Source organism: Euprymna scolopes, chromosome 9 (assembly GCF_053919585.1).
Source record: "Euprymna scolopes isolate OS-2025 chromosome 9, ASM5391958v1, whole genome shotgun sequence".
NCBI lineage: Eukaryota > Metazoa > Mollusca > Cephalopoda > Sepiida > Sepiolidae > Euprymna > Euprymna scolopes.
Genome location: NC_136490.1, coordinates 56,345,841 through 56,360,120, shown reverse-complemented (window position 1 = coordinate 56,360,120; position 14,280 = coordinate 56,345,841).

Here is a 14,280-nt window from a genome sequence, read left to right as displayed (position 1 = left end):
CATGTTGCTCCCTCTATCTATCAATACAGCTATCTATCTATCTATAATTTCTCAGTAGCCCTCTATTTAACATGCTCCTCTTTTCCGCTCACTTTCGCTATTACTGTCTCTCTTTCTCTCTCTCTCTCTCTCTCTTATTTTCGTTCCTTCTATCAATCACTTTTCTAACTATCACTATGTCTCATTCCTCTCTGTTTCCGAATTTGTTTTTCTCTTACTCTCCATCTCGCCTCGCCCATTCCCTCTCACGCAAACTCTGTCTTTTCTTCGCATCAATGCATATTATGCAGTAGTTAAATTTTGATTAAAGGGGTTTCTCTCTTTCTTTCCTTATCTATATATCTTTTTTATCTCCCTCTCTCTATCTTATAATCTCTCTCACCCTCTCAGAAATATATCTATCTATCTTTTTCTCTTCATTTCTTCTCCTCTTTCTCCTCCCCTCTCTCCTGCTCTCTCACCCTTTCAATCCTTCTCTCATTTTGCCTGTCCATTTCTCTCTCAATATCACTCTCTTATTTCCTCTCTATCTCAACTCCTACTTCTCCTCTCTCTCTCTCTCACACACACACACACAAGCCCTGTCTGTTTCTCTTTTACTCCACAACGTATATTATGCAATAGAGTCTAATTTTTATTCATCTCTCTCTCTCTCTCTCTCTCTCTATATATATATATATATATATATATATATATATATATATATATATATATATATATATTTATATATATATATATTTATATATATATATATATTTATATATATATATATATATATATATATTTATATATATATATATTTATATATATATATATTTATATATATATATATATTGATATATATATATATTGATATATATATATATATTTATATATATATATATATTTATATATATATATATATATTTATATATATATATATATATATATATATTGATATATATATATATTTATATATATATATATTTATATATATATATATATATTTATATATATATATATATATATTGATATATATATATATATATTGATATATATATATATTTATATATATATATATTTATATATATATATATTTATATATATATATATATATATATATATATATTTATATATATATATATATTTATATATATATATATATATATATTTATATATATTTATATATATATATATTTATATATATATATTTATATATATATATATTTATATATATATATTTATATATATATATTTATATATATATATTTATATATATATATTTATATATATATATTTATATATATATTTATATATATATATATATTTATATATATATATATATTTATATATATATATTTATATATATATATATTTATATATATATATTTATATATATATATTTATATATATATATATATATATTTATATATATATATATATATTTATATATATATATTTATATATATATATATATATATATTTATATATATATATATATATTTATATATATATATTTATATATATATATATTTATATATTTATATATATATATATATATATATATATATATACTATAATTTTGTTTGTATATTGATATTCATATTAAAAACCCTTTTTTCTATTTTATTTACAAAGAAAATCTATCTATGCCTCTGTTCAGTCTCGAAAGACAAAGGATACCTCTGTAGGAGCAGTTGCGCATATAATTGTGAGGCAAGGGTCGCGCAATCCCTTACCGCATCTCTCCTGAATCGGCACTGTTTGGGTCCAGTGGCAAGGAGAAGACCAGGACGACTGGAAACAATGCAGAGATAAGCGGAGAGCACATACAGCACCTGGAAGTCCCGAATGGTCACCCATTTAGTACTGACCAGGCTCAACGTTGCTTAACTCGGTGATCCAGCGAGATCCCATGTGTCAACGTTATTATGCCGTATATACAAAGAAAATACAACTGTGTTATAGATGGGTCGTGGAATTGCATTCATCTCCAAAAGATAAATTAAAATAACGGTTTCGATTATCGATTATCGGTAATTATCGCGGGTATTCTGTGACAAAAATTAATTAAGATCACTCCCAGACTTATACACTAAAGTTCTGTGTAATTTTTAAGAAAATCTGTTCAGCCATTTTGGAGTCTATAAGGAACGGACTCTCACACACACAGACAAAGTTTTATTTTTATAATTGTAGAGATACATATATGTATGCGCGTACATATTTGTTTAAAAGATTTTGCCTGCCAAACTCATCTGTCAGTTTTTGGTTGACAAACACGAAACTTATTCGAACCTATGCCAAACTTTATATTTAGGTTTTAGCCAGGGAAAATCAATGCAAAAGTATGAAATTTGAAAAAAAAATCGAAGTTACCAGGTTAAGATCGAACGACGGCATTACAGATATGCATGCGTAAGGCAATAGCTATTTGTCCATGTTTCAGTTGTTAGACTCGCAGCAAACATGTCTTCATAGTTCAGTCATTAACGTCAAAAGAAAAAGTAAATCGTAACCTAAAAGCTTTGGTTTCGATTCTCGGTGTTGGCGCACGAGTCATTTTTTAAAACTAACTCATCACGATATATTCGGTTCAATATAGTATAATAAATACGAAATCTGCATTAATCAAAATATCATACTTAAGCGTATTTTACGACCGAGCAATGTCGGGCGGCCTGCTAGTATATACTCTCTCTCTCTCTCTCTCTCTCTCTCTTCCCTTTTCCCAGTCTTTCCTCCCTCCCACCTGCTCTTTCCATCTATCTACATACGAACTATTTTTCTCCCTCATTCCCCTCTTACTTTCTCAATCTCTCTCTTTCTCTCTCTCCGTCTTTACTTTTCTCTTTCTCACTTTCTCTCTCTCCCTCACTATCATTACGTCTCTCATCTCATCTCTTTTTCCAACTCTCAGTTCTCTTTCTCTCTCCCATCTTCCCACGCACACTCTCCGCCTCTCTTCTTTTCATCAACGGATATGATGCCTTTTACGAAAATAACGTGAGCCAACAGCAAGATCACCCCAAAACATTATTCAAAAATTGGCCTATTATGAAATCAATAACTTCAATTCCCAGCGAACACAAAGCAGTTTTGACACTAAATACATATCCTTTATTGCTTTTAAATGAATAAATCATAAACTATGATGAGTAATTTTCACATCGCTTACGCCAAAATAGTTTCCTTTTCTTTTCTTCATTTTAAAGGTTAAAAGCAACTTTTAAAAGTTAGTGTTCGCTTCCAAACGCTTAAAAAAAATGCAACATCTTACCGCACACATTTTATGAGGTGCTTTCAATAAGTTTCCAGACTATTCTAGTATGGGCAAGTTTATTTAGAGTACATGCACGAAACTCGAGTCTGCTTCGAAGTAATCTCCTCCGGCTGCAATGCCCTTGTCGTACCGTTCCAACAACTTCTGGAAAGCTTCATGGAATTCTTTTTCTCTGAGTGTTTCAATGACCCTCGTCACAGCCTTTTCATCTCCTCAGTTGTCTCATGACGATAGTCCCTAATGTTTTTCTTGAGCTTAAGAAATGAACAAAGTCACAGGGACCACGCTCTGGACTATAGGGAGGATGATGAACTGTATTGATGTCCATCTTGGTTACATAGTCTATGACAAGAATGGATCACCCTTGCGACAAACTTGGCACGAATCTTCCGCATCTTCAGTTCCTCGCAAATAATTTTGTGTACAGTTCCCACACTGACATCAAACTGTGCACTTATTGTCTATAGAGACACATGACGGTGCTTATCCCTGAAATTCTTTAACTGGCCAATCAACTCTGGTGTCCTGACTTCCTTATTCCTCCCACACCTCTCATCATCATTCACAGACTCGCTGCCTTCTTTGAATCTCTTATACCACTCAAAACCTGAAGCTCGATTCATGCAAAATGTCTCGAAAGCTGTCTGAAGCATTTCATACGTTTCTTTAACATTTTTCCAAGTTTAAAACAAAATTTTTATTGCATATTGTTCTCCTAAAGTGCCCTCAGATCCAGATTGCATTTTTAAAATTCATCAGCTGTGATAATTAAGCTTTAGTAAAATGTATTCCGATTCGTGTTGTATCCTGAAATCATAAAAATTGGTCAGACATCTCATAAGATGTATAGCAATAACATACTGCATTTTCAAGATTCTACGGCAATTTCAAATGTATGTATAAAAAAACCTGGAAACTTATAGAAGACATTTACTATTCAATCGAGAAAAGAAAAGAAAAGAACTTTTTCAACTATTCTTCGTGCTTGCAGGATTTCAATAAAATCGAATTGACAAGCGGCTTGCATGTGGAAATGCTAGGATTAAAATGTACATAATAACATTTTTTTTTTACCCTTAATTATCTCACGAGAAGTGTTTTTTTTTTCTTTCTTCTACTCGGGTGCTCAAACCTGCCGCATGCTAATTAAGAATGTCATCAGATCTACGGGCTTGGAAAATTGTGAATTTCGAATATGAAGATAATGTTCTAGATTTCAAAGAAACCTGACTGGTAATTTACGCCTCTCTTTAATTTGTTATGAATGCGATAAGAAAAAAAAGAGTAAATTACTTTAGCAGTTTGAAGTACTTCCATCCACTGACTTTCTAGAAGATTGAAAAATATCTCACTAAACTGTAATTCCTTTATCAAATTAAGATGAGGAAATGGACAGATAAAATAATGAATTGAAGAAGAAATAACATAATTTTTCAGATTAATATATTCAAGTGTGATTTAAATCCTTATCTATATTCCGAATATAGCTATGTATCACTAACTATATATATATATATATATATATATATATATATATATATATATATATATATATATATATATATATAATTTGATGTAATATACATGTGTGTGTGCGTGTGTATGTGTGTATGTAAGTGTGTATATATATAATACACACATACACACGCACACGCACACACACGTGTATATGAAATCTAATTATATTGTATTATATTACACACACACACACACATATATATATATATATGTATATATATATATATATATATATATATATATATATATATATTTCTTCTGATGAGTCATGGCGAAAAATATTTAAAAATTGATATAGAAATTATATGAATGTATCTGTGCTACGAAAAAAGTGTTGCCCAGAAAACATTTTAAAATGCTGATGAAAAGATGAACTGCATTTTGGAATTTGGAATATAGTCTTCTTGTCATTTATTCATATACGCTCTATTATTATATTTTAAAATACATCAAGATTTATAAATAAAATGATTGGTACACATAAAGGGTGAAATATAATTTAATAAGCATGAACATTATATATATATATATATGTATATATATATATATATATATATATTGAGTAAAATGATTCATAATTTATAACTAAAAATCAGATTCAAAAGGAGGAACAAACGCAATCAATAAATTGTACGATCGTTTCAGAAACGATGTTTTTATTGAGATAGAAAATACGTCTTAAACAATAATTTTATCATTTGATTTTATAAAACAAAGTCTCCTCATAAGCAAAAAGAGTGGGTGGGGGTTTAAAAGCACCAAAAATAAAGCTAGCATTTTTTAAGTAAGGCAGATATATCTGGAAAATATTTTAAATATAAAGAAAAACAATGACTTATTTTCATGTTGATAAACAAAATAAAATAAAATAAAATAAAATCGTAATGGAAAAGTAAGGTGAAGAGGGGATATCTTTAATATTTCTGATAAAATATATATACCTTTTATTCGCCCGCCTTAAAAGCCCGTAAGTATCATAGTCAATTCATTCATTGGCATGTTGTTAAATGTACTTTTTGGATCGTTGAAACGGTGATATATACAAGCTTCAAAGAAACGCTAATAAAAGCAATATTACCAGTTAATAATTTAGTTATATATTAGATAGCTGCCATATTTTTTAAAATGACACTCAAATAGGAAAATAAAGAAACTTTTATTGTACAAAGGGAGGTAACCCCTAATCACTTACAAAATTAGGTATTTTTTATATAATGTTTTAAACATAGTGATATTAATAAAATCAATGATGGTAATACCATTAATCTTTTAGTTAGTAATTAATAATATTATTTATAATAGTAACTATGATAGTTATAGAACTAATATATATATATATATATATATATATATATAAATAATAACATATAAATTCAAAATTAAATAGATAATAAAATAAAAAATAATAGTAAAATATCAAATAAGATAATAATAATAATAATAATAATAATAATAATAATAATAATAATAATAATAATAATAATAGTAATAACACCATAATAATAATAGTTATTAAGTTATAAATTATAAATGTTTAAAATAGATTATTAATAAGAAAATTTTATGATTTACGGTGGCTTAATTTTGTCGAACCCAAACCAACATTTATGAATGCATCCCGAATAATTTCGTCTTTCAAGATGAAGAGAATGGATTTAGTGTCATTATATTTTAAAATAGTAAGGGCTTAATATCTACAAAGTGCGCAGAATTTGTCCCGCTGCATATACGCTTTATAAGATCCTAATATTTTCCATTTTAAATTAAAGGGAATACTTCTATCATTAAGTCGCCAAATATGTTTAGATAAAGAAGTCTGTTTTTTCAAGGATAGGTTTTTGAAGGAGTGCTTATGCGTGGAGATCCTGTGTTTAATAAGTCCAGATGTGGACCCGAAGTAAATTGCATTTTGTTTAATATATTTGTTGTTAGCTAGATTAAGAGTGGTATTGGCATGTAATACGTTTGGTTGTATTTGATTGGTAGATTGGTTAATGGGGATGCTGTCATTGATTAACTGTGTAGCGAAGTTAGTCTGTGAGAAGGGATTTATATGGTTGTTATTAATATAACTTTATTGGGGGTTTGTGACACTGTGCAGCTATAAATTACATTATTTTACTTTGCAAGTTCCTTGTAAAGGACATTTATTTTTTTCTTCTACAGTTACAGCCTTCTATAGTTTCCATATGCCTGCTATAGTTTCCATATTAGCATTTTGTATCTTACTAATTTTTTTATTGTTGGAACTAATTATTTTTTGATGTAGGTTTGGCTTAATATATATATATATATATATATATATATATATATATATATATAGTCATCCGCATACAATACTGTTTCGTTGTTTCGCAGCTCATCAGTGCCGCTAGGCAAGCAACTACCTCAATTCAGGATCGGTACCCGATCGCACAAACGACAGTCGGAGCTTCCAACCGTTGCGCTATATATATATATATATATATATATATATATATATATATATATATATATATGTGTGTGTGTGTGTGTGTGTGTGTGTGTGTGTGTGTGTGTGTGTGTGTGTGTGTACTAGCATGGGTACCCAGCGTTGCCTGGGTTGACATGAAGTTCCGTTTCAAACACACCTGTATAATAATCATTTTCCTCATGGACAACGTGGTTATCCCCACAACAAAAATAAAAGAACGGGTGAAACATGTAAACGTAATCGACCAAAAAAGAAGAAGTATGTGATACCCTCCCTACCAGATATCTCGAAAGAAGGTCTACAAAGAGAAGAAACTATTCTCCGGATATTGAGCACTGGAAAGACCCCCCCTCCATAATTAAAAATAAATCATTACAACTTTTGTTTCAATAAAAAATAGCAACAAATGCCCATGCAATCGCAAAAAAAGATCTACCAAAAATTAATTCCAAAACAAATTAAATGAAATTATTCGTCATTTTTATATTTCTAATGTAATCCCCACCCCCAACAAAAATTGAATTTTTCATATTGTGTTTTTTTTTTTTTTTTTTTTTTTTTTTTTTACACAGTGATCACCACTTATCAAGGCCCGGAAGCCACTCAGGGATAAGGGTTATTGCAAGTACATCACGTTAGTGAGGAGATTTTATGAAGTGTTTAATTAGGGGGGCGGTTCATTAGGAATTTGTTAACATTAGACTTGAAGAAATCCAAGTTGTAGTCCGGAGGGAAGCAGGCAGACGGAACAGAGTTCCACAGGCGTGCAGTTCTAAGAAAGAAGCTTTGCTCATGAAATCCGCGTTTTGATTTAGGCACAGATATAGAGTGGGGGAAATTTTTCACAGTGGATTCAGCTAGACGGGTGATTTTCGTGAAAGTTTGGCGAGGGGGGACCAGGGATTGGAGTTCAGACGAGCACCTGCCATGAAAATAACGATAAAACAAGGATAGGCTCGCAACGTCTCTTCTGTGGGAGAGGGGTTGCAGGGTAGAGAAAAGGGCATCCCCCACTAAACCACGAAGTCTATTTTGTACTCTGTCAAGGCATGATAGGCTGTTTTTGGCAGCTCCTGCCCAGATATGGCAACAGTATTCCATCCTTGGCCGTACTTGGCTTTTATTCGTTCTATTTATAAAATTACTAGGTGTAAATACAGAATGGTCTCTTAAAAATAAATTAAATTTATAGTTGATTTATATTTCAAATGGAATTCTCGCCCCCACTACAAAAAAAATGTATTTGTCATGTTCCCCCCCCCCTCGATCGCCAAACTTGAAAAATGCTAGAGATGCCATGTCTCGTTGAATGCTTTGTGGCCAAAAAGTGGGTGCCTGTTTTACGTTAAGTTTATATAGAAAAGTGATCCCACACGTTAAAATGTTAATTTTCTTTTTTTTTTTTAAATTCCTTCTTTCATATTATGTATAAAGACTGTTTGAACGTATTAGGCCACAAAAACGTAGGTCTTAATTCTTTTAGGGCTTAAACGACGCTGGGTCACGTCGTAAAAATTGACCATTTTTTATTTAAGATATTGAATAAATTCTAAAGAAAATCTGTTTCGCAGGCAATTACACACATTGCTATGGTACAATTATTATAATAAATCCTGGGAAACACCGATTATATTTTATAGACAAAAAAGGAGCAGCTAATGTATGGGGATGATAGTTTTTGCTCACATGGAAATTTGGCCCTGTATCTAAGCTCGTGGGGATGCAATAAATGATCACATTAGTTTTCATTATTTTTTCTCTATAAAATAAAAAAATGTTACTTAAAAATTAAGAATACAAGAAAAAAATTCCATCCGAATTAAAAATAATAATTCAGCTTAGAAGAATATTTCGAAATGAAAACACATCTATTACAGAAAATATTTAATAACGTGCACCATTTAAAACAATTTTTCAATTAAACTATCACAGTTATGTCCCGTTTGGTTTTCTGGTTCGAAAATTAAACTGTATCAGATTTCAGACAAAATAAGTTAAATCAAATATAAATTTAAATTTAAATAAATTAAATAATTATTTTTTTAATTAGTACAGTTGAAACGAAGTTAGGTCGAATAAGTAATATCATCGAGCTAATTAGTTAAATAGATTTAATTTAATGTGATATGCTAATAACCGTAACTCAATCAACGTAGATATGGTTTGAAGAATGCTATATATACAAATTACGTATAAAATACAATGTTTCCTTTGACATAAGTATCCTATCATGGGCGTTAATATTTCTTGAGCAGGAGAGGTGTACACACACATGGCTTTTCTATTTCTTTGATGATTGGGAGTTGTACACACAGACAAACACACACTTATATATATATATATATATATATATATATATATATATATATATATATATATATATATATCGCAATGGTTAGAAGCTCTGACTGTCGTTTGGGTGATCGGGTTTCGATCCTGGCTTGAGGCAGTTGCTTGTCTAGCGGCACTGATGAGCTGCGAAACATTGCTGTATGTGGATGACTATATATATATATATATATATATATATATATATATATATATATATATAATATTCATGCTTATTCAAATGCCTCGGTATTGATTGCCGGTGTTGAAAGAGATAATTTTATGGAGGTAAAGTTTTCGCTACTCTTTTTTGGAAAACGAATTCGGGGCTGTAATAATTTTTTGTTTTAAGTTAAAATGCAGAGTATTTTCTTAAACATGCTTTCGAGGTAATAATTGCGTTAAGCTGAAAAAAATGTGCGTAGGAAGTTTTCGGCTGTTTGCCTATAATTGCATATTTTAGAGAGGAAAAATGAGATAATTTTATTATATATATATATATATATATATATATTTCATAACTTACTATGTATATATATGTACACACACAAATATATATATATATATATATATATATATATATATATATATATATATATATATATATATATATATATTAGGTTGGCAAGAAGGTTCTTACGGAATTTTTAATTTTGATTACAAATGATGTATTTTCAAATAAGTTTTCATTATAATACTTTTACTTTATATATATCTTTAAAGTAGCGTTTTTCGCTCTATCTAATCGTTTAAATTACAATATTTTAAAAACAATTATGTCTTCTTTTCAAAAAGTTGAATACAAGATGGAAAAATAGCAAATTCGTACGATTTTCTTATTTCAGTTAAAGCTAGGCCGAAAAACTGCTAAAACAGCTCACAATATCAACGAAGTCTTTGGTCCTCGAACTACTAAACGCACAGCACGATGGTGGTTTTAGAAATTTCGTGGCGGCGAGAAGAGTCTTAAAGGTGATGAGCGTAGTGGTCGGTCATCGGGTGTTGACAACGATTAATTACTCGACACGAATCTACACACAATTGTTCGAGAACTTGCTTCTAAATTAGATGTAACGTATACGACGATTTCCAACCACTTAAGAGATCGTAAAGATAAAAAAAAAACATAAATGGGTGGCTCTCAAATTGAATGATAACAAAAAAAAACGCCGTTATTAAGTGTCATCTTCCCTTATTTTACGCAATAAGAACCACCCGTTTCTCGAGCAGGTTCTGACTTGTGATAAAAAGTAGGTTCTCTAGGGCTATTTTCATTTAAAAAAATACAAAAAATATATCACTATGGCACCAATGTGAAGAATGAGACTATTGCCTATTCTTATTTTATCACATGTGTAGTTCAGAAATGCAATCGAATTTCCTAAACACATGACATCAAAGGCAAAATAAAGAGGCTGGTTTAATGAATAGGCATGTATTTTTATAGTTTGTCTTTAGAAACTATGTGAAACAAAAAGGAAATATATGTTCTGAAACAATTAAATGCACATAATTGTACACATGTGCAATTATGGAGATTGCCATTCATTTCAACTAAGATAAAATAGGAATCCGAGCATTGTTTGTGAAAGAAGAGAAGTTTGAACTTAAAGCGAATAAGGGTAGTCTATCATTTTTTCCCAGTTATACCTTTTGAGTTGTAAGCAATGTTTAGTTTCTGAAGAGATTCTAATGGGTAGTTATTCTATACAAGTCCTGGAGATGACTAATTATCAGTGGACAGCTGTTCTGTACATGTTCCGAATTTTATAATCTTGCAGCCAAAGACCAAAAGATCCTTCTCGTGTTTACACGAAGAAAAAAAAACGTGCTGGGATGCTAAAAAAAGGTTTAATTTTATGGAGCAATTCTGGTTTCCGATTAATTGATAACAGTAGGTTAATTAATTTGATCCGTCAATACCCAGCAGCAGCGTTTATAAATAGAATCTCCCAACTCTATGGAACAACACCCCCTCTTGGCTGTGATCAAAGTGTAGTATCTGTTCCGGCAGATGCTGCACTTTGAGACCATTGCTCTTGTGGTAATTGGTTATTGATCCCTGTAGGGGCAACCCTATATAGTATCTACCTTCCTCTCCCCCCCTTCACTCCTCATAAAAAACGACCTTGTGTCATATTATGCTTACGTGGAGAAGCAAATAAATACATACCCACCCCATTATTAGTCAAAAATATTGCGACAATATCACATGGTCCATTTTAAAGAAAGGGTGTCAACGAAATTTGGTCGCCAATGGTCTACAAATGTGTCGCCTGCATAACCTTTAGGAACCAAAAGAGTTAACCGAGATTATAAATAATGAAAGCAATACTAAAGTAATAAAAAAGAAATGGATTTGCTTGTCGAGGTTATATTGTTGCAAATCACACTAAGGTTGTCGTTCAGAAACGGTGTCACTTGGTAGATTTTCCCTCTGGTATTTGATCGTGATTGTATTCCTTTTCCGAGGATCTAATTGGTCTTCACATCGCAACAGTGAAACAGATATAACTCGTTTTGATCGTGTGGCGGGGGTTATCAAAGAGAGCGGTGAAACTGATTTCAAGTTATATAAAGGAAACAATCACATTAGATAAAAAGTTGGAATATACCTCTTCTTTTTATCAATAATCACAATTCAATTATCAATGCGAATGTGTTAAGTTAGCTGGCACATATGTGGAATACGGATCGTGCTGAAGTAATAGCTTTATTATTACTTAGAACCCTGACGAAGGTGGATTTTTAAACATTATTCTGTAATTTTATTGAACAATGTTATAAACAAACTAGCAGGCTGTCTGACGTGGCCCGGCCTTAATATATGCTTAAATAGGATATTTAATTCATGCAAATTACGTGTTAATTATTATAGAGACAATTTTTATCGATTATTATATTGAAATATATAGTAGTCAGATCAAAACTAAATATATGTGTGTGTGTGTGTGTGATGTGGATGCTATCAGCTAGAATCGAGACCAAAGCATACAAGTATCCACCCTTATTCCTTAAAATCTGAGCCACGCCCATAAGCATATATATATATATATATATATATATATATATATATATATATATATATATATATATATATCAATGTCAAAACATTGTTAATTCACTGTCTTCATAGATGCAGCCGAATAGTGCAACAGTTAGAAGCTCTGACTGTCATTTGGGCAGTCGGGTTTCGATCCTGGCTTGAGTTAGTTGCTTGTCTAGCGGCACTGATGAGCTGTGAAACAGAAAAACAGTGCTGTATATGTATGACTATATATATATATATATATAATTATATATATATATATATATATATATATATATATATACGAGCAAACAGTTAGTAAAACATGTTAAAAAACACTTTGAAATGAGTTAAAAACATATTAAATCTGAAAAGGAAACACTAGATAAGTGGATAGTCCTTAATCTGCGGAGTTTCGAAGAAATACTTTCCTTCTCATCAGAGGCTAGGAATTAGCAACATGCGGGATCGGATTTTGCATGACCAAGTATTTGATGAAACAACAAGTAAGTCAAAGATCTTATTTGAAAACAAAAAAGTGAAGGAGAGGGATATGGTGAACAAAAAGATGATTACACATGAATGTATAGTCTGGTGGAAGATAAATAATCCAGTGACGGTAAAATTCAAATGTATAACTTCAAAAAAGTTAAAAGAATTTATATTCTTAATAAGCTCTACTTTTTATTTGGTTTTATCGAGCTTTTACATCTGGCTGAGATAATTTATAAATATTAATTCTTTAATATTTATAATATACTTTAATTTTACCATCTTGGATCATTTTGGTAAATTTAATTGTAATTTATATATATATATATATATATATATATATATATATACACATATATATATATATATATATATATATATATATATATATATATATATATATATATATATATATATACAGTGATGATCATATTTATTGGCACGGTAAAATAAAAGTTAAATTTTGTCTAATAAATTCTAAAAAAGGGATTAAATTAAAGAAAATAACAAAGTATATTATGTATTTTTAACTGGCCTTTCCGATGCAGCAATCGGATTTTAGAAAAAATAAATAACAAAGGAACAACAAACATAATTGCAAAAAACCCTTGTTCAAAATTATTGGCACGATTTATTTAATAATCAATTGTATAGCCTTTGGCCTTGATTACCTTCCTCAGTCGCTTTTCATAGTTTACAAACAAGTTGTTGCACTCTTCAGTAGTAATTTTAGCCCACTCTTCCTGACAATAATCCTCCAATTGAATAAGATTCTTAGGCTTGCTTTGCATTACCCTCAATTTTAATGTTCTCCATAAATTTTCAATTGGATTAAGGTCTGGGCTTTGTGATGGCCACTCCAAAACATTAATATGATTGCCCTCAAGCCATTTCTTAGTCAGTTTAGCCGAATGCTTTGGGTCATTATCTTGCATGAACCACCAACGACGACCAAGTGAGAGCTCTTTAGCAGAGTCTTTCAGGTTTTCATCCAATATTTTAACATAATCTTCCTTTTTTATGCTACCTGTGACCTTAACAAGTCGCCCTGGTCACGAGGCAGCAAAGGATCCCCAAAACATCAAACTGCCTCCACCGTGCTTCACTGTGGGTATGGTGTTCTTAGGCAGGAAAGCTTCGCCAGATTTTCTGTAAATATAAGACACTTTATTATGGCCAAATAACTCTATTTTCGTTTCG